Below are 26,519 nucleotides of genomic sequence, written 5' to 3'. Positions count from 1 at the left end.
AAGGCATAATTTAAAGGATTATTTCCACACCAGATGGAAAGACTCTTACCAGGAACTCTTAACTAGCTCAGGTGCAGCAAAACTAAAAGGAATTGACTCTTCAGTTCAAATTTTCCTACTTAAAAAGAGGCCCCTGCACTGGACTGGTCTATAGAGAGGACTGATGACCTCAAAATCATCTTAAAACAATACTCACACGGAGAAGAAACTATACCAGGATGAGAAGATGACATCAGAAGTAGACAGGAGGTGGCCCAAGATGCTGGACCTGACTCATGATGACTTATGTTTTCTTGACTTCAGGAACTTTTTTTTTATTTTTGTTTTTTTTTTGTCTTTTGTTGTTGTTGTTGTTGTTGTTGTTGCTATTTCTTGGGCCGCTCCCGCGGCATATGGAGGTTCCCAGGCTAGGGGTCCAATCGGAGCTGTAGCCACCGGCCTACGCCAGAGCCACAGCAACTTGGGATCTGAGCCACGTTTGCAACCTACACCGCAGCTCAGGGCAACGCCAGATCGTTAACCCACTGAGCAAGGGCAGGGACCGAACCCGCAACCTCATGGTTCCTAGTCGGATTCGTTAACCACTGCGCCACGACGGGAACTCCGACTTCAGGAACTTTTGAAAATGAATCACATGTTTTTCCATCAGGAACATGATTGTATGCTAGTTTTAAAATCAATCCAATTGTTGGGTTTGTGGCCAATTACCTGTGTTTAGTACTTCTGGGTTACCGTGGTGGATTTCTCCTCTCCAAGGTTCTGTTTGGATAGCCCTTAGGAAATTTATTTTATAAGAAAGAAAATTTAGTCCTGTACAGGCTACTACTGATAGTACTAGACGGTTTTTCTCACTTGGCCAATTAATGATACCTGCTCTGACTCTGATCATCAATATAAATTTCCTTTTAGGGTCACTCAAACTCAGTCAGAACAATGAGCTAAGTCTCAATCAAAAGGGTAAGCTCAGAGTTGCCGTCATGGCTCAGCGGTAACGAGCCCAACTAGTGTCCACGAGGATGCGGGTCCGATCCCTGGCCTCACTCAGTGGGGTAAAGATCCAGCATTGCTGTGAGCTGTGATGTAGACCGCAAACACAGCTCGGATCCCAACTTGCTGTGGCTGTGGCGTAGGCTGGCAACTGCAGCTCCGATTTGACCCCTAGCCTGAGAACTTCCATGTACCACAGACCCAGCTCTAAAAAGCAAAAAAGAAAAAAACTGAAAAACACAAAAATCCCCAAACTGTAACCTCCTATTTATTAGAAGGGAATCTTCCACAATTGTGCAATGGATTCATATGGTTAACACCAAGCTATGGCCATTTAAGTAAAGACTCCTCTATGTTGGGAACAACTAAATCATACTAAGAATGATAGCTTAGCCTGGTAACATTAGGAAATTAGGCTGGGTACCTTATGAACAACGCCTACATATTATTACCTTTAGAGATAGTGGCTAGTGTGGAACAAACTGGGTCAGACAACCAGAGATTGACTGGGTCAGACCAAAGGGAACTCAGTAAAACCTGTAGTACTAATTTATGGCCTTGGTTTCCACCAAGATGGATAGGAAGATGTACTCTAGGATTCTCTTAGACTCAAGCCTATATACCTAACAATCTAAAGATGATCCCAACCAATCTACCATTGGTACAAGCCTAATGGGTCAAAAGATCTGTATTAGGATAGTATGATAATTTAGCAGCTATTTTTGTACCTTCAATAGGATTGGAATTTGTAATCAGCCATATCAAAGCCTTAATAAAATTCACTCAACAGATTTTAAATGACAGTAACCAGACTGTTAGCCTACTGAATTCTGAGGTCTCTGTGTGCTCTAAGTGACACACTCCCTAGTTTTGACAAACAAACAACTTCCTTTTTCTTTTCTTTTTTTTTTTTTTCTTTTTAGGGCTGCACCTGCAGCATATGGAAGTTCCCAGGCTAGGGGTCAAATTGGAGCTACAGGGACTCGCCTACACCACAGTCACAGCAACGTGGGATCTGAACCACAACTGCAAACTATACCACAGCTCATGACAACACTGGATCCTTAACCCATGATCGGGGCCAGGGATTGAACCTGTGCCCTCATGGATACTAGTCAGGTTCATTACCACTGAGCCATGACAGGAACTCCAACAAACATATTCTACAATTGGTTTGGTATAAGAAGCTCTTGTCTTAACTATTTACTTATAACTCTATTGATGTCATTAGTTATATTGTTTGTACTTTGCCTCTTTTGCAAGATTATTGTTTCTTGTATAACCAAATGTGTAGCTGAGCCACCAACAAAATAATGATGACTGGGTGACTTGAAACAGTTGACCAAATATAGTTCTTTACCAGAGCAATGACTGTAATAGTGTCACTCTAGATATGGGAAGATGTTATAAGTGAGAATATTTCCCTGGAGCATCACAGACTCGTAAGACAGGTGGTCCAGAGACTTTCAGCTACTGTTAATAAGGCTTAGTCCAGGAGTTGCTGTCATGGCATAGTGGTTAACGAATCCGACTAGGAACCATGAGGTTTCGGGTTCGATCCCTGGCCTCACTCAGTGGGTTAAGGATCCGGTGTTGCCGTGAGCTGTGGTGTAGGTTGCAGACGTGGCTCAGATCCTGTGTTGCTGCAGCTCTGGCGTAGGCCGGTGGCTATAGCTCCGATTCGACCCCTAGCCTGGGAACCTCCATATGCCACAGGAGCAGCCCTAAAAAAGGCAAAAAGACAAAAAAAAAAAAAAAAAAGGCCTAGTCCAGTGAAAGCACAGTGAGTGGCCTACCAACAAAATCTTTGCCAGACCTCAGAATGAGAATTCCTAGCATGGGATGAAATGGTCATGAAATGGGGTTTGGCACTTGCCATCTGCCTCTACATGGATTAAGTCATGAGCCACAGAAGCTGCAGACTCACAGCACCCCGAGTGGAGCTCAGGGTGGATATCAGGAGGGAGGCACTCTGTGCTTTGGGAAAACTGGAATAACAGGTCTTCAGATAGTTAGATATTTTTAGATGTTTTTACGAGCCCAATTCTTGCATCTCCTCATATCTAGAAAAACACTAAAATCCTTCATGGCAACTAATGTCTGTGATGAGTAGGAACCTTCACAAGACCAGCAGCAAGCTTCTGTAAAATGTGGGCATGGCTGCATGCCCTCCCCTCCCCTTTATCACTTACATCCTGACATTTCCCCTTTCCTCTTTGAGACGGCATTTCGGAGCTGTCTGAAATACTGCCTCCCAGACTGTAGTTAAGTGAACAAAACAAAAGATGTCATCTGTGAGGTCATTTGTGAGCGCAGCCACTCCCTAGGGTGAGCCAGTGAGCTCTGAGGGAACTTGGGAAAGAAACAAAGAATGCTGGCCCGTAACTGAGGTGTATATCAAAGGAGTGAATCCAATAAGCCCAAACCGTTACATCTTACCCTAAAAAACTGGTTTTCTGTATATCTTTTGTTCCTACTTCCTTCCCTTTGTTGCAAAAACTCCTACATATCCTAGCTTCTTCCCCTTACCTCCTAGGAGAGGTTTTCTCAGGACTACCTGAGAAAGACCAGGTGCCAAAAAATGTACATTCTTTATAGAGACATGGAGATCACTGGTGATATAATACATGCTGTTTCCATTGCAGTGACAAGGTAGAGATGGGAGAAGACAGATTAGAACAGATTGGAAAGTGAGTGGGAGGACAAAGAATGGAGACGAGTATAAATAACTATTTTGAAAAGTTTAATGATGAAGGAAAGAAGCAAAATTTTCTTGACGGTCTCTTTTGTCTCCATTAATGATGCTTGTCTTCCTACATTGTCACTCACCCCTGCACTTCATAATAATTTGTAACTCAGGATATTATTCTTTTTTTGTAAGGTACTGGCTTCCCTCACTAGAAACTCTTTAGGAGTCATGTCCCATATTCTTTTTTCCATGCTTTTATGTTCTAAGGGCTTGAAACAATAATTTTAAAACAATAAATGAATCAATGTTTTAAGATACAACCTTCATAGGGCTGAACGTAAGGGCTAAGAAAACTGAAACTCATAAGTTTACATAATGTTTTCATGTTTATTCAGCCAAGTCTATGAGGGGAAGTCAAGATTTTAATTCAGGTTTACCACTACATGCTACACTAAAATTTTTCACCTTGTATATATAAGTTACATAATTCTCTTGGTCATGATTCTCCATTTCTAGACATTGCACCTTCATGCCAGGGAGCAAAGAAAGAAACAGACAAAGATGCTAAAAACAAAAGATGTATGGCAGATGAGTCTGTTACACTCATCTGCCTTTCTGAAAGACCCACCCAGTAGCCTTCTAGTAATATCTTCTTGGTCAAACTACCAGAAACAAAACGCAGGCTGTGACATCAAATTTTCTGAGTACACTCTCCTGAATAAAACTGAGGTTATGTTAGTAATGAAGAAAGAAAGAACCAATAGGGTAAGCAACCAGCAACACTTATCTCAGCACCTAATCGGAAAATCCCACATAGTGAAAATTACCATTGGGAAGGCTTACGGGAGCCCATCGTAGCTGGTCTCTGTATCTTTTTGACATGTTTCCATCATTTCCCTGGGCACGTCTTTCCTTCTGTCAGAACAGGATACTTATTCCAGCATCATTTTGAACTTTCCCTTCTCCAGACCTAGAACCAGCTTTTTCTCCATGAGGTCCTTGGTATTATTTTGGTTTTGATTTTTTTTTTTTTTTTTTTTTGCTATGTGTCTCGATAGGTGTGTTCACTTATATTGAGTTTGTTGCTGCCTTTGGTCCCTTGATGAATAGAACAAGAGAATAAATAGGTACAAAGATAAAGATTAAGATAGAGACACACCACATACAAACTCACGATGACACCTACATTTATATCTACGCATACACTGGACATCATAAGATCGTGCTGCCATCTTCAGTTCAGTTCAATGCCATGGGTTCATTTCAGTTTTCTCTCTTTCCATACTTGTAACTTCCTTTTCAAAAAGCAACAAACATGGCTCACATTATCTTCAATCTGTCCACTTATTTGTTTAAGCCCCAGGAATGTCAACAATCTTCCATCACTATTGCCCACTCTGTCCCCTTGCACATGGCCTCTTCTCCCTGCCTGGGCTCTGACACCCCTCCCTGAGCTGCCCCTGAGGACACCATCCCCACTACAGTTAGACTACATACCTTGTGCTGTATTGCACAGGGCTAGGAATTAGGCAACCTACCTGGTAAGGAAGGGCCTACAGGGGGCCTAGTGCTCCCTGGTTTGACCTAAGAACTGTTGATTCCAGCATGTGGATGTCCTCTTCACCCTGCTACGGCTCCAGCACCCTGTGCAGGGCCATGTCCCCCCACAATGGTTTCTGATACCATCATTGAACACCTTCCGGGAGTTCCCTTTGTGGCTCAGTGGTTAACAAATCCGACTAGGAACCATGAGGTTGTGGGTTCGGTCCCTGGCCTTGCTCAGTGGGTTAAGGATCTGGCACTGCTGTGAGCTGTGGTGTAGGTCACAGACGCGGCTTGGACCCTGCGTTGCTGTGGCTCTGGCATAGGCCGGTGGCTACAGCTCTGATTAGACCCCTGGCCTGGGAACCTCCATATGCTGCAGTTGTGGCCCTAGAAAAGGCAAAAAGACAAAAACCAAAAACCAAAACAAAAACCCCACCTTCCTATAAAGATGGCCTCCTTACCTGTGCCCCTTCCTGAGCTCTGACTCCCACTTTGCACCACAGTGGCCTTCCTCTCACCACAGATATCTACTACTGGTCGCACCTAAGGGCTTTCAGACGGAATTATTCAGGAAGGAAAAGGAAGAAAAAGAAAAGAAAGGGAAGAAAAAGGAGTTTCTGTTGTGGCTTAGCGGATTATGAACCTGACCAGTTTCCTTGAGGGATTAGTATCCATGAGGCTGCAAGTTCCATTCCTGGCCTCACTCAGTGGGTTGAGGATTCAGCATTGCTGTGAGCTGGGGCAGGTCACAGACTCGGCTTGGATCCCACATCGCTGTGGCTGTGGCAAAGGCTGGCAGCTGCACCTCCAATTCAACCCCTAGCCTGGGAACCTCCATATGCCATGGGTACAGCCCTAAAGAGCAAAAAAAAAAAAAAAAAAAAGTGTTGGGAGGAAAAAAAAGAAGTGAGGAGAAGAGTAAGAAAGAAGCTAATGAGGAAGAAAAAAATACATAATTTTCATTAAAAAAAAACATAAAATAACTATAAAAAATAATTAAATCATATGGAACCCCCCCTTTGGCACAACAGGATCAGCAGCGTCTCTATAGCTCCAGGATGCAAGTTCAACCCCCGGCCCCGCAGAGTGGGTGAAACAATTTGGTATTGCCACAGCTGCAGTGTAGGTCACAATTGTGGCTCGGATCTGATCCCTGTCCCAGGAACTCCACAGCCCATGGGGAGGTAAAAAAAAAAAAAATAAGTCATGTAAATTCAAGGTGCCCTTAAGAGTGAGTATCAGGTAATACCTAAGTCTGGTGAAATACTGAAATCACTTGAAGAACTTTTAAAATTAAGGTCATAAATGTCCTGGTGAAAAGGCTGTTATTTAACTAGGCTTCCTGATGCCCTGTTAATGGACCATTCTAGTGCACGGGAGTTTTTGATCTGCCCTATGCAAGCCGCTACAGTTTTCTCAAGCTTCAGGGGACTCTGTGTGTGTGTGTATGTGCGTGTGTGTGTGTTTGAGTGAGAAAGAGAGAGAGAGAGTCTGTGTGTAAATGGAAAGGAGGTGGAAGGGAATCTTCCTAATGAAGCTCTCCCCACGTCCACTTCCTTATGGGCAGAATGGAGGACCAAATATATTTTCTCTATTTGGCCTCTATGCAGTATTCCGTTCAACGGCTTTGCTGGGTTTAAAATGATGGGAAATCTTTGCATTACAATATTTTGCTTATCTTAATCACTGCATTTGATCTTTACTATAATAAAGACAAATTCTGGAAGTACTTAAGGATTCTTGTAGAAATATAAGCATTCTTCAGGGCAACAATTACTTGAACTTGCCAATCTCATTTCCTATTGTATTTAGCAAAACATAGTTTCATAATATTACTTATATAGTCTAATAGGCTTCATTCCTTCATATGAAGGGTAAATTTTAAAAACTCATTCTTTTTATTAATTTTTAAAAATTTATTTATTTATTTATCTTTTTGCCTTTTTCTAGGGCCGCTCCTGTAGGTTCCCAGGCTAGGGCCACCGACCTACGCCACAGCCACAGAAACACAGGATCCAAGCCACATCCACAACCTACACCACAGCTCATGGCAACGCCGGATCCTTAACCCACTGAGCAAGACCAGGGATCAAACCTGCAACCTCATGGTTCCCTGTCGGATTCGTTAACCACTGCGCCACGAGGGCAACTCCAAAAACTCATTCTTTTTAAACAAATGTAATATTTTAGAAACACTGATGTTTAGAAAACAATGTGCTTTCTTTTTTTTTTGTCTTTTGTTGTTGTTGTTGCTATTTCTTGGGCCGCTCCTGCGGCATATGGAGGTTCCCAGGCCAGGGGTTGAATCGGAGCTGTAGCCACCGGCCTGTGCCAGAGCCACAGCAATGCGGGATCGGAGCCGCGTCTGCAATCTACGCTCACGGCAACGCCGGATCGTTAACCCACTGAGCAAGGGCAGGGACCGAACCCGCAACCTCATGGTTCCTAGTCGGATTCGTTAACCACTGAGCCACGACGGGAACTCCAACAATGTGCTTTCTAAATCACGGCAATCATCATAGCCATAGCTATTTTTTACACCACTAAGCAGGTGGAGCACAGTGGTATCTGTTCACAGCACAAGAACATTAGCAAGTATTTATCCTGTACCTTCTATATGTTCAGCACCATGAAAAATAAGAATAGTCTGTCTCTAAGGAAGGAGCTCATACACTCCCTGGAAAGGCATAGAAAAGTAAACATAAGGCAACACGATCAGTACAAGCCTAAAAACAAAAGAGAGAGTGTGCTATGGAGTCCAGAGAAAGGGCATATAGGCCAGTCTAGGGCTTTTAGAAAAGGCTCTGTATAAGAGGTGAGGTTTGAGCTGCAAAGTTTTTTTCCACTGGTTGTTTATGCCCTTAGATGTGGCCAGGATGAACTCCTGCGCATGAAATTCTAAATAAAGCCCATATGCAGCATCTGCTCTACTGCAAGATCATCTATCAGTTCTCTATGCTTTCCTTAGATAGATGTGAGTGGGCAGGTTCCAGAGCACAGCATCATTCACTCTTTCCACAGCCCAGTTAACGGGCATTATTGGTTTTGTTTTCAGTTTTGTGTTGTTTTGTTTTTTTTTTTTTTTTTGGCCATGCCCATGGCATGTAGAAATTCCTGGGCCAGGGATTGAACCCACACCACAGCTGTAACCAGAGCCACAGCAGTGACAACACTGGATCCTTAACCTGATGAGCCACAAGGGAGCTCCACTGTTTCATATTTTTTAAATTTCTGCTTGTCATAAATATTTGGGAAGTAGTTGTAACAGGGCTGGATATTTAAGAGTCGAAGCTACATAGTCTAGAAAACTGGGTTCACCATTTGTTGGTAATGTGATGGGAAATTCATATTAGTTTTCACAGTTGCTTCATTTGCACTGGTGCAAACACATCTTTCCAGATACCTATGTAGCACAATTTAAACAATATAGGATCATATCTTTGTTACATTTACTATAGTTCATAGATCCTAAAATATTCTGATGCTAAAACGTATATTTTCATCATCTTCAAATAATGGATTTCTCCCCCAAAAGAGGAGAAGCTGAGACTAAGTGACAGTATAGTGTGTACTTCCTAGAAAATGGAAGTGGTCCAATTAGTGGTCAGTCTATGTGAACATTATCCACAAGAGCAGTGCACACCTACTACTATGCTTCTCATAGGAAATGAGTGAGCGATGAACCAATAGAGATAATTTGAATTTGAAGACTGTAAATCATTTCAAGCAAGGGAGAAATGCTTCCTTCCTGAGTAACATATTTTGTAGGGTGGGTAAGTTTTCAAGCATTGGAACAGGATAAGAAATAACGAGAGACAGAGAAACATATCTTTGGCTGCTGGAAATTTTTCTTTGGAACATGATTAAGAGATGAAGTAGATGCACAGATGCTTTTATGTGAACTAGACTCTTAGGACTTAAGGTCAGATCAAGAGGTTTAGATTAAATACAGGAGATAGTAAGATAGCATATTTGAATAGCGGAGTGATAGATCTAGATGTAAAATTCAGGAGAATTAAAATTATCCTGTCAACAGATGCAAAATGATTTAGGGACAGCAGAAATAATGGAGTTTGGGATAAAACTGTCACATTCAGACTACCTATTAAAATATACTTTAAAATTGTTCTTTTATTCATTTGATAAATTTTTATTGAGGACTTCTGATCTTGCAGGCAAAACAGAATATCAATTTGTTTTCATGTCATTTGCTAGTGTATGGGCATTATCTTGAAAATAAAAATAATAGCCCATATCTTGACCCCTAAATATCATACTTCACTGGAGTTCCCGTTGTGGCGCAGCAGAAATGAATCTGACTAGGAACCATGAGGATGTAGGTTCCATCCCTTGCCTTGCTCAGTGGGTTGAGGATCTGGCGTTGCTGTGAGCTGTGGTGTAGGTCGCAGACACAGCTTGGATCTGGCATTGCTGTGGCTCTGGCGTAGGTCAGCAGCTGCGGCTCAGATTAGACCCCTAGCTTGGGAACCTCCATATGCCATGGGTACGGCCTAAAAAGATGAAAAATAAATAAATAAATAATCATACTTCACTGACTGGGACAAGGGCTCATGGGAGAAATGGTTGGCTCTAGAACCAGAGAAGAGAAAAAACAAGACGTTCCTAGAACATCTATTAGTGACAGAAAGTAAGGAGGTTCCTAAGGAATGATGGGACATATCAAAAGGACACAAGGATCAACTTTAAATGGCTCCTCTTGAACAAATCTGGAAAAATTGAAACATCAAAATAATGATAGCAAAGGATTATATTCCTTGAATAAAGAATCAAGGGGGGAGTTCTCAAGTGGCTCAGTGGTTAGCAAACCTGACCAGCATCCATGAGGATGTGGGTTCAATCCCTGGCCTTGCTCAGTGGATTAAGGATCCAGCGTTGCCGTGAGCTGTGGTGTAGGTTGCAGATGCAGCTCAGATCCTGCATTGGCATGGCTGTGGTGTAGGCCAGCAGCAACAGGTCCAATTGGACCCCTAGCCTGGGAACCTCCATATGCCACGGATGCAGCCCTAAAAAGACAAAAAGACCAAAAAAAGAAAAAAAGAATCAATGGGACTCTCTTGATATAAATAAAATACATATACATATAGAGGAACAATGGAAGTTCTTCCTTATAGTAGAAAGCCACCAAATGAATGTCTAAGGAAAGATGGAATTAAAAATTATGTCAACCATCATAATAATAATTGCTTCAGGCAAAGCATATCAAAAATGCTAAGGCGTTTCCTTGTGGCACAACAGGTTAAGGATCCAGCATTGTCACTGCAGCAGTTTGGGTCATTGCTGTGGGGTGGGTTTGAGTCCTGGCCCAGGAAAAAAAGATGCTAAAGTTAGCAGGTACAGTTTGAAGGAAAATATGGTATCTGGATAGATACACAGTATTTCCACATGGTAACTTTATGTACAAAGGGCAAAGGTATAAATTTCAGTAGGGAAAGGTGATAGACAACCAAGGGACTAGGCACTAGTAATAACAGTAGTTCCTTCCTTTATAAAATTAAAGTTTAAAAAAATATATAATTTCATCCCATGGCATCACCAGAAACCTCAGACCTCGCAACATAATACATTCTGGGAAGAAACTGCAGTGGTGGTAGGATACTGTGGACTGACTCTTAAAACATCTATCAGTCTTCTATTACTGCAGAGGCTAGAAAACTGAAAATCACTTTATCCAGATGCCCTTGAAGCTAAGATTCTGCATACGTTTATGTACATGTGCACAAGCTTGAAACCTGAATTTAAATTGGCTTAAGTGGGGAGAAAGGTCAGGGGTGAGGCATTTATTCTGCTGGAGCGGATCACCACAGAGCAGAGAGGCTATGGAATTGGCTGTTGCATCAGCTTCTTGATTTAATGGGAAGATTCCTGATCAGGATGGAAGCACCAGCACCCACAGAGAAACAGTTCTACGCTGTAGCTTTGGGAGTCACTGTTGGAAATTCAGCCTAAAGTCTGTTACATAATTTATTCCCAGGTTTCTATTAAGGCATTTAACACATATTAATAAAACCTTTTCTCTTTGTGGTAGCTACAGTAGATTAAGTACGATGAAACCAGACACGGTATTGATTGACAAAAGGGAAAAAAAAAAAAAACCTGTTAAGAGCTGTGAAAGTAGTTAAGTCAAAATCCCCCAAACTGATCTGCAAATGTTAGTGATCTGGGAGGTATTTAAATAAGGGGTTAAGTATAATGGATTTCTTTTCAGTAGGACTTCTCAAAAACTTTAAATAGTTAATTTGCGCTGTAAATCACACTGTGCACATTCCCCCAATGCATCTGACCAGGAAATTATTCATTTCAAGGGAAACCTATGATGAGCTTGAGAAACACAGCGTCTCTGAAACAGTGGTCTAAATAAAATACCCACCAGTCTGAGCCAACAACCTCTGCTTTTGTTCCAAGTGTGTTTGTTCCAAGCAATCAATCTAGACTTTAGACTTTTTGTTTCTATATATCTTTTTGTCATGACATCATGGGCAGTATTCTGGATAGGGATATCACTATCCAACCAGTATAAAAAGTATATCTCTTATTTTATATGTTGGCAGCATTATTTATTTGGACAAAGTAATTTCATTTCAGTTTGTCTAGACTAGTGAAAACCAGATACAAAAGGAAGCCCAGTTTATTTTATGATCCCAAAGAAACCAAAGTGAAAACACTAAGAAGATAAATATATTTTGTCTTTATTTTTCAGTATATTTGTGGTTCCAAATGAGTTCAATGGGGATAAGAATTTTTACAAGAGTTTGAAGGAACTAACTTCTAACTGCTTTTGTGGTGAGATGATATTTGGATACTATATTTGCATACTAGAGCCTGTAAATGTATAGGCTTGGGATTAGCCTTAACTTTGCAAAATTAAAGACATTGCAGTACAATGTGATAAACACCATAATTTTCTAGAATGAAAGGAAAAATTAATTCAGCCTAGAGTGATGAGGAAAGACCTCACAGAAGATGCGATGTTAGATATCCAGAAGGCTTGTTAGAACGGATGCTGTCTAAGGTAGAGTGGAATGTAAATAAGATGACTGAGGGTGGGTCAGTGAGATTACAGACCCTGGATATAACTTCTGTGCACCTAATGGATTCTGAAAATCATAATCAAGGCTTACAACTCACCCATGTATCATCATGTGAATTAAGCGATTAGAAAAGAATCATAACATAGTGTCATTACTATGATTAATTATCATGAATAAACTTCATGCCTCCTTCTTAGGCAATTCCTATATGCCTGGCCTTGGAGCCACGGCTTTTCAGCGGTTTTTCAGCTTTCCTGACCCTCCATTGGTTTTGCTGTTGTTCTTTTCTATCAATGTCAGGTCTTGGGAAAGAGTTTCCTAACTGTCTCCCAGTAGTAGCCAAACTCTGCTTTGTATCAGTCCAGGAGCTTTTGTTTCACTTTTTCCAGAAGCAGAGGTCTTTTAATTCTACCCTTCTCCCAAAAGGACAGGATTTTTTTTTTTTTTCCTGGGTCCTGGGAAAGGGAGAATTTCCTCTTCTTTCTCCCTTACTTTTGCTTAAGAGGACATTTCCTGGGCTCTAGACATCAGAGGGGGTGCTGCCCCTCCATCAGCGGCTTAAGATTTCTGTTTTATGTGAGACATGTTTCCAGGGAAGTGATTTGCAACTTTGCCCCAGGGGAACCAACCACCATCTGAACATCTGTACACTAGCTGCACCAAGAGGTCTCTCTGTGGTCTTCAGCCCCGTACCCATCCTGACATAAGAACACCTCTGGGGACCTGTGGAACAGAACTTGTGAGTACGGGTGAACTTCCCTCGTGTCTAGGTTCTCGCAGTCATTCTAAACGAAGCTTTCCTACACATGGATTTTAAGGATTTGGTAGCTGATTTTCTCTTTACCTGCTTTGATGACAGCAATACTTTCTCCTCTAATGCCTGTCATAGATGAAATGGTTCTTTAGTCTCATCTCCTCTCAGAGGGGTATGCCATTCATTGGAATTCAACTGGTTTACCTTGCAATCTCAGCTCTCCTATGGTTTCAAGAAAATTCATGATTTTGTAGGTAACCTAATTTTTCTCATTGTTAAGACAGTATTGACATTTGCTTGCCGCTTTCTATATCCTAAATTTTCACCAAGTAGTTTTAACATCAACTGATAGTTCTTGTCTGAAACCACTGTGTTTCACAAATTTTTTTTCTTTTTTTTGGTCTTTTTTTTTTTTTTTTGCCTTTCCTAGGGCCGCTCCCGCGGCATATGGAGGCTCCCAAGCTAGGGGTGGAAGTGGAGCTGTAGCTGCTGGCCTACGCCAAAGCCACAGCATCTCAGAATCCGAGCCGAGTCTGCAACCTACACCACAGCTCACGGCAACGCCGGATGGTTACCCCACTGAGCAGGGGCAGGGATCGAACCTGCAACCTCATGGTTCCTAGTCAGATTCGTTGACCACTGCACCATGATGGGAACTCCAAATTTTTCTTATTTTATCCCTGTCACATTTATTAACTGACATTTGAAAGCTTTTGCTTGGGCAAAAACAAGGAGGAAAGGGTTATGAGAGTGTCAATGAGTAATAAAGAGGGCACCCTACATTGTGTATTTTAAGCTATATGAATTATGAAGAAAAAGTAATGACTGCTGTAAGACCTAGGAATTTGGAAACACCACTGACTACTGGTCAGGTTCTGTTAATTTCTCTTTAGCTTTTCATCTAAAAAAAAAATGGGGAATTAGTACCTACATAATTAAGTAGTTATTAAAACAAAGTACAGAATATTTTAAAAATCTGGTATTATGTCTGACCAAATAACTTAATCAACCCTTAGTTTCCTTTCCATTTCCTCTTCCGTCAGAGATCTTGATTTACTGCACGTGAAGTGTTGCAGTGCTATGAAAAGAGGTGTAAAAAGTGCTATCCTAACACAGAGGAATTATTTCTTCCCAACAGCGCAGACAGAAGGTTAGAGAAAGCTACACCGGGCAAATAAGCCAATGGCGCTAGAAAATGCCTGCTTGAAATGAATGATAATGATCATATCCTAATGCTGACTTTCTCTCCATCTTTTCAAAATACTTCACTCACGTTAGCAGATAGAGCTGATAGTTAAGCCTTGATGACAGTTTTAAAAAGCATTAGGGCCTTGAAACAAGTCTTTTTCCATGAACAAACTTTGTTGGTCCTGTCTTTGGACGCTGCTATCTCTGGTTAATAGAGAAGACCACTCCTAAGGCCACTCTACTTGTCCACTCTTAAGAAACTAATCGATGGGATTTGTGTCCCCTTTAGGTCTTCTTCTATGTCCTGCAAAATATCTCAAAGACCATCACCTATTCTTCCTATTCTGTACAGTTTATTCCGGAAAGATTCCTTGCAATACAAGGGGTTGAAAAAGGCGTAACTATGATTAATTATTGGGAATACGGGAGCAACTGTGACTATACATCCTGCTTTGGAGAAGTGTACAGATTAGGGAGAAATCAGACAAATGAGCAGATGTTCCTTCAGAGGATTATGCATTCCGGGGCCTTCTTCCTCCATGTTTCCATCTCTAAACAAAGACCAGAAAAACAGGAGCAAATCTCACATTTCAGTCACATTTGATAACGTGTATTAAATTCTTGGAAATTAAAAAAAAAATAGGACATCGTTACAGTGAAATTATATGTCTCAGGTCTGGCACTAAGATAGCCCTGGTTCTGGTTCAAGAAAAAGCCACAGAACCGGAAAAGCAAATGTGACTAATCCTGCAGAGAAAGAGACAGAACTTGGAGGCGGCAGAGAGCAAAACTGACTGGTTCAGAATGTTTAGATGACAATATAGATCATTTGATATAATCTTAATGCAAAGCCAACATATTTCCTGTTCTCATGATTATGTGAAATATCTTCCATAGTGGAGATGAGATAATTGTTTCTTTGTGTTGTTGTTTTTTTTTTTTTTTCTTTTTAAGTCACTCCTAGGACTCCATCTACTCAATCTCTAAGGACTCAACATTAATCAGTTGGACTCCTTAACAAGTGGCTGTCAGCGTAATTTCAATGAGTTCAGTAGAATTACTTCAATCATCCCTGATCCAGCCACACTCTTTTCCTTCCCAATCTGTTGACTGCACTGTATTCAAAAGAGATGGAAATATCCTGGCACATAGTTTCCCACCAGGGAGATAGACAGTTGAGGAGAAATGCTCTTCCTCACTTTGAATATTCTACATCCCTCCCTCATGAAGATGAGACCACGATCCTCTATCAATGCTTTTCCTGCTTTGCACCCTAGTGACCAAAGGCCACATTTATAAGGCGGCCAGCCAAGGTTAGCAGTTCACTCTGTAACCACAGATTAGTTTTTCTCTCTGTGCATAGCAAAGGAACTTCTGCAGACACCAAACCTTGAAAACATCATGTCTTTGCTCAACAAGATCGTAACTAACTAGCCTGGATTTAACCCCTGGACTACATAGTTATTTTATCTCCACAGCTTTGAAATCAGGAATGATGTTAAGTCCCCCAGTTTGCCCAAAGAAAACTATTTTTAAGTTTTGTGTCAGAGGGAAGGTACTGATGCTGTAAGGGGAAGCATGATTAAATCAATAATTTCAACACTTGGTTTCTTGTTGGTTTTTTTTTTTTTTTGGTCTTTTTAGGGCCGCACTGGCAGCATATGGAGGTTCTCAGGCTAGGGGCCAAATTGGAGCTGTAGCCGCTGACCTACACCACAGCTCACAGTAACGCTGGATCCTTAACCATGGAACGAGGCTAGGGATCAAACATGCATCCTCATGGATGTTAGTCGGGTTCATTAACTGCTAAGCCACGACGGGAACTCCTCAACACTCCTTTTCAAGTAGACCCATGCCTCCTTGGACCTCAGAGCCAAAAGGAAAAGATCATACTTATTCCTCAGAATTTTGTGACACTTGCACAAGGAGAGAGCTGAGGGACAGTGTCAACAAAACAGACTTCTGAGAGACACCAAGCAGGGAAGAATTTAAAAGTTAATTTTAGAAATTTAATTTAAAAACTAATAAAAATAAGTGTATTTGTCATAATGTATGCATGTATAGTGTTTGAGTAACCCTGAAGTACTAGGCCATAAGGTCTATTTTCATCATCTTCAAGCACGGTTATAGGAAATGTATTGATTTCCTCACAATTCCTTGTTTGGGGAGATTGCAACCACACACGAAAAATGTTTCAAAGGTACATTCAACTGCAGACTAAACTAAAGTTTTACTGAATAGTTTTGCTCTTGAACTCTGTGGACCTTTGATGCCCCATCCTAATTATTTCATCAATGTCATGGATGGCTCATTAAAAGTCATCTTACTCAAGAAAAATATGTGAAACATGTATCTTGTACAAGGCATTATACTAGAATTCACTTAGGAGGAAGATATAGAGATAAATACATATTTACATCCAGATTTATATTATACACACACACACACACACACACACACACACACGTGTGTGTATATATATATGACAGGTAAAGGGCCATAGAAATGATGGAGGGGAAGAAGTTATTACTGCCAGCCTAGCTGGATAAGGAAGAACCTCAGGATTTAAACTGACTCTTGGAGCTCAGCAGTTAACGAATCTGATTAGCATTCATGAGGATGCAGGTTTGATCCCTGGTCTCGCTCAGTGGGTTAAGGATCTGGCATTGCCGTGAGTTGTGGTGTAGGCTGCAGACACATCTCAGATCCTACGTTGCTGTGGCTGTGGTGTAGGCTAGTGGCTACAGCTCTGATTCGGTCCTTAGCCTGGGAACCACCACATGCCTCGGGTGCAGCCCTAAAAAGCAAAATAAAATAAAATAAAATAAATTGACTCTTGAAGGATTTGAACATGGAGAGAATGGGACATTCTGAACAGAGAGAAGACTATGGATAATGACATGGCCCATGGGGCTGAGGCATATATTTGAAAGAAAATATCGAGTGACATGTTTGGAAAGGAAGATTGGGGTCCAAAAATACTGAGCAAAGGCCAGAAATTTCAGCCCTGATAGGAAGTGGAGTTACGCTCATTATAGAACAACTTGACCCTATACAAACACACTGTCTTCTTTTCACCCAGGATCTACTTCTTTGAGTTTATTCTCTTTGTCGGAAATTCTCCCCCATCTTCCTGATGAAATAAAAATTCACATTTTAAGGTAAGACAAGAAAAATTTAAACATGAAATTTTTTCTCTGCCTACAGGGACCTCCTCCCTCCTCTAGTGTGCTTCGTACATCTGCGTTATGCACTAGCCAGATCTCCTCAAATACTTTCTCAATCACAAGGATCACTTTTTCTTCCTTTGGTGTCAGCCATGTAACGCCTTAGAAGATAACATTTCTTTCTCAACTTTGTAAGAGGTCACGATGATCCATTACTCACCTTTACGGACAGACATCCTTGGTGAACTTTACGTACAATGCCAATAGATCATTTCCCATAATGACAGCAACCAGTGCAGAATGGACTGGTCAGATGACCTGGGGAGGTACTGGGCTGCACCTCATGGAAGTTCTTAGCTTAAATACTTGCTTATGACCTTATTGATGTCGCCAGCTACCTTACTTGTATTCTGCTGATTTTATAGAATGATTCTTGCATTACCAAGTGTGTGACTGAGCCTCAGGAAAAAATTAATGATGATTAGATACTTTAAATGACTGGTGAAATACATAGTTCTATAAGATCAATAACTGTAATAGTACAACTCTTGATATGTGAAAAAGCAACAGAAGGGAACCATTTCCTAAAGCATAACAGACGAGTCAGACAGAGAGCTCAAAGGTTTTTTTTTTTTTTTCTTTCTTTCTTTTTTGGCCACACTCACAGCCTATGGAAGTTCCCAGGACAGGGATCAAATCAGAGTCGCAGCTGCAATCTACGCCACAGCTGCAGAAAATGCTGGATCCTTAACCCACTGTGCCAGGCCAGGGTTCAAACCCATACCTCAGCAGCAACCCAAGCTGCTGCAGAGACAGTGCCAAATCTTTAACCCGCTGCACCACAGCAGGAGCTCCCAGAGGCTTTTGACTCCTGCTAACAGGGCCCAGTCCAGTAATAGCATGTTGAGTGGCTGGCCTATCAGTGAAATCCTCTCCTAACCTAGGATTGAGCATTCCTATCACTGTGAGACAAATGGGTCATGAAATGCCTCTGAAACCTTGGCCAAAATTAAGACTGAAAGGGATGAGATTGTAAAACAAATAACATTTTCCCCCAACCAGTTCTATAAGAATCAAGTCATCAGCCTTTGCAGTCCCTGACCTACAGTACACCCTGCAAGGAGATCAGGGTAAAAACAGGGTGAGGAACTTGTGTTCTGGGAAACTGAAAGAGCTGGGCCTCAGATACTTAGAGGTTTTCAAGAGAAAATAGTATGAACCCAGTGTCTTGCATCTTCCCATATTTATAACAAGCACTAAAACCATTAACTGAGATATTTGTTCCTTGTGAATAGCACGAACCTTCTACCAAGAGTGTGTTGATTGCATAAACACACATATATTGGCTTCCCCCAATATCTCACATATATTGCCAAAAATCACACATATATTGGCCAAAATCACACATATATTGGCCTCCTCCTTTACCTGTTGGGAACAGTGCTCAGAGCTTTCTAAAAGACTGTCTTCCAGGTTATAATCCTCAGGTTTGTTCAAACAAAATTTTCCATTTCTTTCTTAGATTCTACTAATTAAAATTTTCCCCAACATTCTCATCCTCCCACTTCTCCTACTATCCCTGACCATTTTTTTTTCTACCTAAATCATATCCATTCTTTGGCGGTCAGTCTAAATATCATTTACTCAAGGAAATATTCCTAACTCATCTGATAAAGTCAGAGTCCCTTTTTATAAGCATTTATAACATCCTGTTTCCTGCATAGCAGATCTCAAATTTTAATTATATGATCTTTTGTTTAATGGTCATGTTTTCTGCTATATTCTAAAGCTTCATCCTCATGAATGGAATACTTCGTTTTACTTCTGTATCTCCAGTGCTTAGAACACTGTCTTGTTCATAATGGTCACTCAATAGTTATTTCTGCAACAAATGAACAAAGTAAATGAAGATACAAAGATAATAAGCAATATGATAAGCTAAAAGCAGAGAAGATAAAAGCTTTAAGGATTCACAAAAGCATAGGTGAACAATTTGATCGTATTGTTTTCAGCCAGGGTTTAGCTGATAGATAAGTCTTTAAAGTATGTGATATGAGGAATTCACTCATTTGAACATAAGTAATTAAGCATGAAACCTGTAATATGCATTTGAGGAGGTACTAAGAATATAAGCAACACAACGATAGTTCCATATAGTAAGAGCTTACTGCTTGCCAGGTAATCCATGCATTACCTCATACAGAGGTGAATTAAGACATGATACCAGCCTGAGGAACTCATCACTGAGAGAGGAAATGGTAATGAGTAATGCAAATCATTATCCCTAATTTAATGTGTAAACATGATCTCTAATGTAGGGTAGAAGTAATTATAGAGAGTTTTGGAAAACAGAGAGCATGGGAGAGATTAGTTCTGCCTAGGGGCATCAAGGAGAGAGTCAAAGAAGTGATATTAAACTACGCCTTAAATTCAATAGGTAGATAAGGACAGAAGGGTTTAATAAAGGATATTTTGAGAAAAATTGCCTGAGAAAAGGCATAAACATTTGGGAGTGGATGGCATATTTCAAGAATGAATGAATAGTCTTTTGCAAAAGGGAAGAGAATTGGGGAAGTATTATAAAAAAAAAAAAAAGAAGAAAAATAAAACCAGGGCCAATGTGTGAAAGACTTGGCATATGCTGCTAAAGAGTTTGCACTTGACAATATTCCACAAACTGTGGAGACTGCTAAAGTTTCTTTAAGTGAAAGACGGAGTCAAATCAAATCTATATTTTAGGAAGCACTTCCCCTGTGATAATCAAAAGCTTAAAAGAGGAGATCCCAATCAGAAAAAGGATGGGATTGGTTAGCAACCCCCATGGTCATAGAGGATATATACCACATGATTCTGGCATTCAAAGACAGCTGATTTCACACTGATCTTTTATCCATTTCTGCACAAAGATCACAACTACCCTCAGCAATACTACCTCACAAATCAAGAGTAAATATATAGTCACATATCCTCTCCCCTTCTTATGTTGGTGAAGTTAACATCCCAAGTTAACAACAGTTAATAAGTTAAGTATTATTTTTCATGTCTATATTCTTTATAGAATTGTAAGATCTTTAAAGACAGAATACAATTTTTGCAAAATTTGACACATAAAATGGAATTAATATTTTTCTCCTATAGATTCGTTTCAAAAAGAAAACGTGTTTTTAGAATGTTCAGGCAACACATTAGTTGCTTAACTTACCCTCCAATAAAAAGTACAGTGACACTTGCTTTAATATATTATCATAGATGATCCTCTGCATAGACAAACACACACACATACATTGTTTCTTTGAGAAATAAGTTTGCCATACCAAACATATTTTACCTATCTAGTTATCCTTTAATTCAACAGACTCATGGAGAGTCAATATTTGCAAATCTGACATACACTTTTATAAATAACTGCATAAAATTATGCAATATGAACATATTACAATATCAATATAACATAAATATAAACAAAGTATTTTTAAATTAATAGATATTTAATTGGGCTTCTAATTATTAACTCTTAAAAGTACATTGCAATAAATATTATTTGACTATATTTGCATACTTTTAAGTATTCAAGTGTTCTCGGCATTGCTAAGTTAAAATGCATCTAAGTCAAAATGCGTCTGCCTTTAATATTCTGATTTTTCCAATTCACTCTCCAAAACAGGTATATGAATTTATATAACCACAAAAGGTTTAATGGACTGCTACCTGTTCTGTCACACATGGGACATGTATCTGCTTAAGTTTAAATTAAGAAGAATTAAAAATTCAATTCTCAGTCACACTAGTTGTATTTCAAATGATCAATAACCACCTGTGACAAGTGGCTGCCATATCAAACATCACAGATATAGACCATTTCAATCTTCACAGAAAGTTCTATTAGAGAGGTGCCACCTCAAAACCACTAGTATTAGATATTTTAGATCTTTTATACTTTGGGCAATTTGATAAATTTCATAAGGTTTCATTTTAAACTTTATGTTTTTATTCAAATTTTAAAAGTGTTATTGATTATATTTCTTTTAATAAGTGGCTGTTCATAGTTTTTCTCAATTTTTGTGTAGAATTGTTTGACATTATTAATATGCAAGATAGTTATTGAATGGCAATATATCAGAACAAAATAATTTCAATAATATTACACTGACATTATTTGACTCATAAAAGAGGTCTGCTTCCTAAATTATAAATTATATATCTATTTATCAAAATAATTTTCTAAAGATCCTAGATTGTCAAGACTTGATCAATAAACTTGTGATTATGAATTGAAACTAATTAGACTGTTTTGGAGTTCCCGTAGTTGGCGAAGTGGTTAACGAATCCGACTAGGAACCATGAGGTTGTGGGTTCGATCCCTGCCTTGCTCAGTGGGTTAAGATCCGGCATTGCCGTGAGCTGTGCTCTAGGTTGCAGACGCGGCTCGGATCCCGCGTCGCTGTGGCTCTGGTGTAGGCTGGTGGCTACAGCTCCGATTAGACCCCTAGCCTGGGAATCTCCATATGCCGAGGAAGCGGCCCTAGGAAAGGCAAAAAGACAAAAAAAAAAAAAAAGAAAAAAGAAAGAAAGAAAGAAAAGGAACTAATTAGAATGTTTTTCTTAAAGAATTAAATACAACTGCTTCATCTTAAATAAGCTGAACTTTATTCCCAGTTTTCCATAACTAGGGAGGCTTTGCTGAATTGAAAGACAAGAAGCTGTATAAATCATTAAATATCTGGAAAAAGACCCTACAATAAAGATGACGTAAAACCCTCTGCCTCAAAATACTAGTAAAAGTGTAACTGCCTGGTGTAGATGTAGAAATGTAAAAGAATTTACTTTTTTTTTTTTTCTTTTAGGGCTGCACCCATGGCATGTGGAAATTCTCAGGCTAGGGGTCAAATCCGAGCTACAGCTGCTGACCTACACCACGGCCACAGCAACCCAAGATCCGAGCCGCATCTGTGACCTACCACAGCTCACAGCAATGCCAAATCCTTAACCCACTGAGCAACGCCAGGGATCAAACCCTCAATCCCATGGTTCCCAGTCGGGTTTGTTAACCACTGATCCACGCCAGGGATCAAACCCTCAATCCCATGGTTCCCAGTCGGGTTTGTTAACCACTGAGCCACGAAGGGAGCTCCAAAGAATTTAAAATGTTAATGAGGTTTTTAAGACTCTAGTTTGAAAGATCAGAATCGTGTCCTAAGAATTACTAACAGCTGGGCAGAAGACAGAAACAATACCTATTTCAACATTTCTATAGCACTTTGTAATGTTCAAAGAATTTCAGATAAATCGCTCTTGAGCCAGAATAAACAAAAAAACAACAAAGTTGTGGGAAAGCTTGAAAATTCAGAGTTACAAGGTTGAAAGTTTAGGTTACAGAAAATAGAAAGGTCTTTCTCAGACTCTTATCAGGCTTGCTCTGATTGGTCCTGATGGCCCTCAAGGGAGGCATGGTCGCCCAGGATGCCAAGGGGCTACTGAGAAGGCAGTGTGGTTAGAAGGCCAGAAAAAAACGCCAGGAAAACTAGAGGCATTTCAGAGGAAGTCAGGGGAGATGAGAAATGAGTGAAAAGTTTGAGCAAAAGTCTGACCCTGAGAGTCAGGAAGAACAGACAGTATAACCTAACAGGGGAACTACGGAGGTTTTTAAAGCTGTACGTTAATGACAGTGATGATTATGACAACGAGGGCCACCTGTGCTGGGCAGTCACCCTTCACATTCACAGCGATTTTATGAAAGGTATAATAACAGCTGTGTCATTTTACCAAAACTAGTTCGGAAGTGCAATAAATTGCCAAAATTTAATCAGGAACAGACCAGGGGTGGTAATTAAAATCTTGTAACTTGAATTTCTATGCCCATAACCACTACTCTTCTGCTTCTGGAGAAGCAAAGTAGGTTGGCATAACTTAATATGAACTTAATATCCTTAGGCACAACTGAAACGAGTGGCAAGCCTGTCCTTTAACAAGTGAATGTGCCCAGTGGAGTTCACTTGCGGTGCAGTAGGTTAAGGATCCAATGTTGTCACTGCAGTAGCTCAGGTTGCTGCTGCAATGCAGGTTCAAGCCCTGGCCTGGGAACTTCCACATGGCACGATTGTGGCCACAAAAAAAAAAAAAAAAAAGAATATGCAGTCTGAACTCCAAGCTTCCAGACCCTGTGGGGAAGTAGTTTTGAATCCTCTTCAGTGAACCTAAAAAATATAGGGGAGCTCTGCAGAAGAGGAGAAAGACTGCACATTCCAGACTATTGCCTTTTGGGGGAGAAATCTGTTCTTCATTTAGGAGTTTTTCAGAGGCAGAACGTGTAGCACTTTGTGTAAGGAATGGGACCTTCTATTCAGTGACAATCGTACCAGCATGCAGTCTTAAAGCGAAGTTTATTCTCAGCCTCTCCATTAAACTCACGCCTCCTCTTTGCCTTTGCTCCCCTCACGTCAAGTACTTCAGCAGTGCTTGGTCCTGTATACTTTTCATCCTTCTAGTTTCCACCAAAATGTAAAGGGAAATTTGGGGCCATATGAAGGAGAGGAATAACTTGGTCCTCCCTAAACAGAACTAAGGATGTCCACGTTGTAACAGCAACAAGGAACACTTGCAACAGAGAACTTCCCCTCATACACTCGTAGCAAGACAGCATCACTCACCAATGCTGCTTGACACCGTTGCTAACAGCCTGTCAATTGAGTCCCTTTGTGAACCTAAGACTTTGTTTTCGCTGAGTTTCCTCAGATATAACTTTGAGATTCATATTTAGCTGGGGCTTTTGGAGGATTAAACATAATGATTATGTAATCATTAATCAAGATCCTGAATTGAAAGGGGCAATTTGAAAGGAATTTTTTTTTAAGTAGAAGTGAATCATATCTCCTTACAAAATCTTTCTAAACTTACTTTTCTCATTGGTAAAACAAGGATGCTAATACTGTAGTAGTACTGTGAGAATGAAAGTAGATGGATATGCAAAGTGCTTGACTAGTAGGAGATACACAGGAAGTGAAAGGTGTCAATGCAACTCTTTCCCTTCTAGGGTCTGCCTATGTTAGCCCATTAACTGAGAAAGGGGATTTATATATCCTAAATGCTCACCTATAGGGCAATAACTATGTACATTTGGGGACTTCTATTTGATGGAATATTCAAAATAATAGTTGCTTCTATTTTTATTTTCTTTTATGGCCATGCCCAAAGCACATGAAACTTCCTGGGCCAGGGATTGAATTCAAGCTATAGCAGTGATCTACACTGCAGCTGTGGCAATGCCAGATCCTTTAACCCACTGTGCCAGATGGGGATTGAGCCTGTGCCTCTGCAGTGAATGTAGCCACTACAGTCAGATTTTTTTTTTTTTTTTTTTTTTTGGCTGCAGCCAAGGCATGTGGAAGCTCCCAGGCCAGGGATCGAACCTGCACCATAGCAGTGACAATGTCAGATCCCTAACTGCTAGGCCACCAGGGAATTCCCTGGAGTTGGATTTTTAACCCACTGTGCCACAGTGGGAATGCTTCGAAAATAATTATTATATTACTAATAAAACATGTTAAGAGAAATAATGACAGGTATGAGTTCTATGCAACAGTGAAGAAAAATGTATCAGTCTGTTAGCTCTATGAGAGCAGGTGTCGAGTGTGTGTGTGTGTGTGTGTGTGTGTGTGCGCGCAAGTGTGTGTTTACATAGTCACTGAAATTGTTGGGCTAAGCGAATGGCATAGATAAAGTATTCAAATATTTTATGTGGGGGGAATAAAGGAATATAGACACAAAATTTTAATTATTGTAAATGCATTAAGGATGAATTAACCCACTGAGCGAGGCCAGGGATTGAATCCACAACCTCATGGTTCCGAGTCAGATTCGTTTCTGCTGTGCCATGATGGGAACTCCTTTTTTTTGGTCATATATTCTTTTGCCAAGTAGTTTGTTTTCACATCCTGCATTATTCTACCTTTTCATGTCTATATTTAAAGCTCTACCTTATTCTTTTTTGATCAGCTCCAAAAATAGTCCCTAGTATGGATTTTCCTTAATTTACTTTTCAATTACTCACCATTTCACTATCATAAGCAGTGTCATCATGAACCCATAGCTCATGGAACATAGAGTCAAAGCACTACATACACTTAACATTTTTATCAACACTGTCAACTGCTCTTAAAGAAGACATTCCATTGCTGTGCCTATCAACAATGCAGCAACGTGCCTATCTTCCCACATCGTCATTCAATGTGGACATGATCAGTCTATTTATTCATACTCCATCTCTTTTATAGGTAAAATTTGATATCTCATTTTAATATGCATTTGAATTAACTGGTAAGAAGTAAAATATTTTTATTTCACTTAAACTGCTAATTGACTTTCCTGGTTCATTTTTCTATTTGATTTTCTTGCATTATTAATGAAGACTACATATATCTGTTCGAAAGGAGGATTGACGTGAAATCACTAAAAAGTCCTGTTAAATGTTAAGTCTTTTCTCAGGAGAAATAAATCATTTATAGCTGAGGAGTAAAAGAAAGTTCCAAGGGGAGAAGAAAGGCTTCAGCTTGACAATTACAGCGAGAGCGAGCTTTGTCCTTATTCCTTTCCTATAAGCAAAGAAAACTCCCTGTGCATGAAGGCAAGTATCTTAGCGCAAAAGCAGAAAGCTGAGGATTACACTGGGCTTTTGGTTTTCCACTGGGGAAGAAAGCTTGTACCAGATATTTCAGGTTGAAGAGATGTCAGCTCATTTATTCAACAGGTAATTGCTAGTTAACAGGGATGCTGCTGGATAAAAGTTAGGACTTAGTCCCCAAAAGCTGAGGAGAAAGACAATTCAAATTCTTTCCATTTTCCCTTTCCTTTAGTAGAAGTTGGGGGATAGGGGTAGGTGTGACTGTGCTAAATATGCAGACTGAGAAATTTGGGGAAACTTGTCAGAGTGGGGAGAGATAGGATGCAGAGCTGGTGGACATGTTTAGGTTATTAGCAAAGCTAACAATGGTAAAATAGTTCCTAAACTATGATTGTTTTATCTAGTTTTTTAAAGTATTAATTTTTTAAGCAAATGTAATTGAGAAGAGTTCCCGCATTGTTTTTCTCTTGATCTGGTTACATTTTCTTTGAGCTAAACCTCCTTTGTTTTCCTCGCCCCATTC

The 26,519-nt window shown here is 40.1% G+C and overlaps 1 long non-coding RNA gene across 3 annotated transcripts in view; it reads right to left on the bottom strand.

The window, feature by feature from the left end:
• The window catches only part of LOC125110935 (uncharacterized), a 64,894-nt gene that overhangs the window by 35,655 nt on the left and 2,720 nt on the right, over nt 1-26,519 (bottom strand). The window contains exons 1-3 of one of the 3 annotated variants that reach the window (XR_007130768.1): nt 5,683-5,859; nt 4,863-4,971; nt 4,504-4,774 (exon numbers count right to left, since the gene is read on the bottom strand). The exons of the other annotated variants lie outside the window; for them this stretch is intronic. This is a non-coding gene — a long non-coding RNA (uncharacterized LOC125110935). Of the gene's footprint in view, nt 1-4,503; nt 4,775-4,862; nt 4,972-5,682; nt 5,860-26,519 lie in introns of those variants that run through there. 3 annotated transcript variants of the gene reach the window in all.

This window comes from Phacochoerus africanus, chromosome 11 (genome assembly GCF_016906955.1).
Source record: "Phacochoerus africanus isolate WHEZ1 chromosome 11, ROS_Pafr_v1, whole genome shotgun sequence".
Classification (NCBI taxonomy): domain Eukaryota; kingdom Metazoa; phylum Chordata; class Mammalia; order Artiodactyla; family Suidae; genus Phacochoerus; species Phacochoerus africanus.
This window is presented reverse-complemented; position numbering and strand designations above follow the sequence as displayed.